The sequence below is a fragment of the Oratosquilla oratoria genome, chromosome 41, assembly GCF_046742065.1.
Source record: "Oratosquilla oratoria isolate Oo_2021 chromosome 41, ASM4674206v1, whole genome shotgun sequence".
NCBI lineage: Eukaryota > Metazoa > Arthropoda > Malacostraca > Stomatopoda > Squillidae > Oratosquilla > Oratosquilla oratoria.
Window position 1 is genome coordinate 32,987,608 of NC_134817.1, and position 6,083 is coordinate 32,993,690.

The 6,083-nt window shown below is 37.8% G+C and overlaps 1 protein-coding gene across 9 annotated transcripts in view; it reads right to left on the bottom strand.

Annotated features, from left to right (window-relative positions):
* Positions 1-3,690: 3,690 nt before the first annotated feature.
* The window catches only part of bbc (choline/ethanolaminephosphotransferase 1 bbc), a 49,779-nt gene continuing 47,386 nt past the window's right edge, over positions 3,691-6,083 (bottom strand). For all 9 annotated transcript variants that reach the window (XM_076178552.1, XM_076178554.1, XM_076178553.1 and 6 more), the window contains one exon: positions 3,691-6,083. This exon is cut by the window's right edge and continues 1,638 nt beyond it. The gene's annotated coding sequence lies outside the window, so the exon portion shown is untranslated.

Sequence of the window (6,083 nt, forward strand, 5' to 3'; positions counted from 1 at the left end):
TGCCCAGCATCACACATCACCCAAGAAGCAGCAACTTGGAGTAGGCAAGCAACATCAGACTATTAAGCAGTTTATTTGCCTTTGTTGAACAGAAACCACATATCGAGTTTCCAGGCATGATGCTATTAGGCTCTGGGATCATTTCTGGAGGATGAAGTTCTGATTTCCTACTGTGTGAAAAGGTCTGAATGGGAAAAATAAATGAAGATTTTTCTCGTTTCTTTCAAAACAAAGCACTCTAAATATCCCAGTGACTTGCTGCAACTGACAGGAATTTGCTCTCCTGGGGATTTCTTACCACTACATAGGAGTGGTTTGGTGAGATGGTGAGTTATTACAGTGGTAAGGGTTGTTTATATAGCAACTGAGAAAAAACAGTTTAGTTCCAAGGATTATTCTTAAACCATGAAGTGCTTTTTTTTAACATGGAAAAGGCCGAAAGAAATATTTCATAATCTTCTCAACATTTCGTAAGCACTGGTGGCACAATCAGAAACATGCTGGTCTTGCATCTTCCAAGTGGCAGGTTCGAGTCCTGAACTCCTCTCCAATTCCCAGCAGTAAATGTTACCTACCCCAACAGTCCAAAGGTGACGACTTCAGTCATGGCTACATGCCTCCTCCTGCATTTCCTCCTTGAAACTTATCCATTCTTCCTCTACTCCCATTTCTTTTACTCTTCACTACATCCCAGACTTCTCTCAGCTTTCCTTTTATTCTTCTCATTTCATTTACTCTTTAGGTGAGAGTGGGGAATGGTTGTGAATGGATGATGAATTTATGCAGTCCAAAAGAATTCCTCCTTGTCTTCTCTAATTATTCGTGAGTGGATGAGGATGGAAGGTCACCATGTAATGAAGTGATGGGAGTAAACCACTTTTGGCTACCAGCCCCGGCAAACAAGCTTCTGCGTCTTGGTGCACTTCCTGTGACCTAGGCTGTGGGCAGGGGACTGGAATAGTCCTTTCCAACCAACCCACTGCTCAGGTCAGAAACCTTGCAACAAGGTATAGCACCTCCACAGCAGGGCCTAACAGCTAAGGCCAGTCTACCTCCACAGCAGGGCCTAACAGCTGAGGCCAGTCTACCTCCACAGCAGGACCTAGCAGCTGAGGCCAGTCTACCCCCACTGCTTCATTTCATGGTGATCCTCACCCCAACATCCACAGCAGAATTTACAGTGCAGATATTCTTTTGTGCCACAGCAATTTATCATGTGTTTGCAACCTCTCCCCACTCACACCTCTCTTGCTCTTTGCCTATTCTTGTAAAACCTATCATATTTCTCACACACCTCATCTCAAATCCATTTATTCTTCCTATCTCATTTTTATTTTCTCTACTACTAACAGTGCTGTGGGTATAATCACTTCTTCATAAAAAAAAAAAAAGCAATAATGTAATGGTGAATTGAGCATGCTAAAATACTCCTGATGGTCATGCTTAGATTTACTTTCTCTACCCAAATATGAAGCTTACACAATCGCCTACAACTCTGATGGAGGGAATCGTTTAATTTTATTCTACTGAAGACAGAGTCATTCAAGTGCGGATGTTGTGCTCTTGACTACTCTATTAACACATGGAGGTGCAGTAGCTGGCACTACTTGCAGTGTTAAGAACATAAGAACATAAGAATAAAGGAGACTGCAAGAGACCGTAAGGCCTAGACTAGGGGGAAAGGATGTTACTCATACATGTTTGAAACTAGATACTACGTATCATGTGTTTGCACCAGAAACACAACACAACAACAAAATGCACCATTAATACAAACCAACCAGGAGACAGAAAAAAACTGATACAAATGCTTTAAATCATTGTCCCTGTGTAATTCTCACCAAAAGATTAATACAAATATTTCTAGGCCCATGCTGAGCTGACTAAAACTCAAAATAAATGTGTGGATATGTACACAATTCCCTGCTCTATGGGAGTATTACTAGCATGACATGTTTTCAGTTGAGGACCTCTCACGCTCAACATCAAGAACTCTTCATAGTAACAAGTACCAAGATCTTTGCAATACAAAGGTTAGTACATCAATAATCAAAATCAACAAGTAAACAATCATGGTCTCATATATTTCATTTAACTAGAAAACCGAATACAAGTCCTTTCCCACAAAAATATTTCTTTTCTTTTTTCTGAAATGAAATATGGACATGTACAGCTGGCTTTCCATACACAACTACCATACAATATCACCACAAAAGTCCTATTGAACCCTTTAGATCCTGAAGTCCTTGATAAAATTGCCTGGTGCAGTCTAGTATAAAATCTTCAAACTTTTTTCCAAGTCAAACGGTTTAAGCTTGTTAATAAATCTTTTCAATTACAACTTTATGCATTTTATCCTAGCTATTACCAGGTTATTTTTTTTTCACTCGAGGCGAGGACCTAGGTTCTTTAGGGTTGATCATGGAGAAAGAAAATTACAACTCGGAGAATTTCTGGGGACCTTTTCTTGTGAGAAATTGTGTGAGATTGAACTTAAGTTGGAGTAATGATTTCATAAAAGTTATCCATTCTTAATCTAACAAAAAAAAAGAGGATATCAAAAGAGGAGGATCATTGCTGAAAGTAATGTCAAAGCAAATATTGCTCATGACAATCATTTTTTATTTCTTCAACATAGCATCACTAATATTTGAACAAATTTAAAATCAACTAAACAACATAACCACATGGTTCAGGCAAAAACAATAGCCTGACACCTTCTTACAAGATGTAACAACACCATTTGATGAATATATATATACTTGATGAACAAGAATTAGCATGTCCATGGGGCATACTACAAAAAAATAAAATGAAGTGGACAAAGTCCATTAGGAACCAAGCTACTACCTAAATCAACAAATACATTACTCTTGGTAGCAAAGGAAAATTGTTCAGTTATGTTCAGCATACCCTAAAGCTGATGGCATATCAAATTCACATTTACCAGTATTTCCAATGAAATGGAGACATTCTGTACATAAATACATTCATTTAAAATAAACACACCCATACATACATGCACACACACACAAACACTCCATTCTAAAGCCCTGTTTATTAACCAAACTATTTATTATACGAGTTATCTTTGATCTACCATTGTGTTTCTAGCACACACACATATTAATATATATATATATATATATATATATATATATATATATATATATATATATATATATATATAAAATATGAAAACTTGCAAGCTAAGTTCAAAGCATACATGTTACTACAATATGATGGCTATCAGCCACGGATGATCTCAGCCACTTGCATGTGCAATCTACTCATGGTTCATTGTTTGAATTTCAGCTTGATATTAAAAGCAAAAATCAATATTCAACCTGTTTGTACATCAAACTGTTCATATAGGGGAACCACACTATACACTGCATACACAATACACACATATTAAACACCCACATACACATACACGTTGAGAAGTGACCAAGAAGAGGTTTCAAACACCACTCCGAAAAAGAGGGTTGCTACCTTCATAGGAAACCCATATCCATTGTAAGGTACAGGAAAGACCATCTCATAGAGTTCCAGAGTCTAGATCTAACTCTCATGGCACACCTAGCAAGCTGAATCTAAATAGTAATGTGTGAAACGGAGTCCAATCATAACAAAAGAGCATTATCAACAAACATGGGCACTTAATAAATCCAACAAGGAGGAGATTGATTTTGATTTTTTTTTTTTTTTTTTTTACCAAAGAAATATGCACAATAAACAAAACACAAGAAATATGAATCAATCTACTGTCCCAGCTCTCTCTTACTGAAGATCTGATGTTCCCAGGTACCTGGCTATAGCCACCAGTTCAAACCATAAATTGTCCAGTGAAGAGATTCTGTGTTGATCTTTGGACAGGGAGAGAACATAAAAATGTAGAACAAGGTGTTCAGTGTCTTTTGTGTGGTGGTTGCATCTATGATAATCAAGGAATACCTATTGGTAAATGAACCCAATATTCAGTACCTCATTGAGACTAATCTATTAAGGAATGGTGACCTACAACTCGGGAACAATAGATACATAGACTGGAGACAGAAAAAATTAAATGGAAGGCAAGGTAACAATGAGTGGGAATTCAACTATTGTAAACATATATGATGATGATTTGGTTTAATCTTGCAAATCCTCTCTATCATGAGACTTGGACAGTGCCCCTTACAAAGGACTTTGTAGAGTGGAATCTAATGACCCATGCCCTTGGTCCAACTCGCTGGTGGCAAGTTTGAACTACCATCACATTGAAGAAGCAGCACTCTAACCCGCAGATTAAATAATATTGACCTAAAGTAAGGCTGAGACAATTATTTGAGAAATGAAACCAGAGGACATAATAAAGTTCATGGTAGTATATGTACCACCTAAGACAAAAATGAGGAGTGATGTTGAAAACAAAATTTTGTTGCTAGTGGGTGACTTTAACTGCAATGAGATAAGTTGGGAGGAATGAGAAGTGGGTGGTAATAAAAATTCCTTGAGACAACACTTTATCAAATATAACAATGCCATGGCAGAAATACAAGTGAACTTAGCTTGCAATTTTTTATGATTTAAACAGAAAATATTTTTCATATTTTTTTTCCTAAAAATATAAGCATGGATAGACAATTATTCACTCATATAACAAACAATCCGTAAGGAACATGGCTCCAGAACAGATTATATTTGTATCAGGACCCTACTCTGAATGTGTGTATGTGTGTGTGTGTATATTTACCTAGTTGTATTTACCTAGTTGTTTTATACGGGAAGGGGAGCTATACTCATGGTGACCCGTCTTTGTATCTCGCAACATCTAGTTTGCGTGTGTGTGTGTGTGTATGTGTGTGTCTTATGTGTATGTCTGTGTGTGTGTGTGTGTCATGTTCTTAAGTCTATTTTGTATTTTTGCTCAAAACTACCATTTGTATCATTGAGTACAATATTACGAAAAGGTGGAGAAGAAACAATTATGAGAAAGCCAGAAACATACATACACATACACATACTTGTGGCACAGTGGTAGAGTTCCCAGCTGCCACTACAGTGGTCCGGGGTTGAATCCTGCCCAGGGCTGAAATAATTTCGGTATCGCTGTGCTGCTCGTTATTACTCCAACTCTCATGGAGGTGTGTGTGCATGCAAGATCACAGCATTACCCATAGATCAGTCGTATATGAGCTCTGAGCTCTTTTCTGGGAGGGAAATAGCTGTTGATCACAAGTCCAACATGTGATCCAAGACCATGATGAATCACACACACACACACACAGATAGAAAGAGAGAAACAACAGTATATATACAAATAGATAGAATAAATAGATCAGGAAAATGTGGGTAGATGTTATTATAATCAGAAGATGAACTTGTTAGTTTCCATACATGTTTTGTCCTTGGAAATACTGGTAAACATAAGTTTGAAAATTATACTTGGGAGCTGATGATGCATGTGTGTGTGCGTGTTTGTGTGCGTGTGCATGTGTGTGCGTGTGTGTGTGTGTGTGTGTGTGTGTGTGTGTGTGTGTGTGTGTGTGTGTGTTTACCTAGTTGTATTATATGGGAAGGGGAGCTATGCTCATAGTGACCCATCTTTGTATCTCTCAGCATCTAGTTTGTTCTTAAATTCTTGTATGGTGTTTGCACACTCTATTGTGTGTGTGTGTGTATTTGTGTGTTTTTGTGAGTGTGTGACAAAGAATAGGTACCCCAGCCTCGCATGAATACCAGCATCAATGTGTGAATAGCTGAAAGTTCTTTACGGTTGGTAGCACAGTCTGTCTCTCTTCAACGTGCACTACGAAATGTAACAGCAAATGTAACACATACGATAGATGTATATCTAAAAGTTCACAGTGTTGCCTCATTTAAAGAACTCTCAGATGCTCACACATCAAGCCTATTATTGTCATATACAAAGGCAGGTGCACGTACAATAGTGGTCCTGCACAGTAAACATCAATAACCTTGTCCTTGTCACCATCTTCAAAACCTTTCAACACCTTTGTAGTGCAGCCCAGGACATGATACTTGGATCACTATCACGTTTGAGTATTTTTTTCCCACTTTTTTCATATAGATAGCTG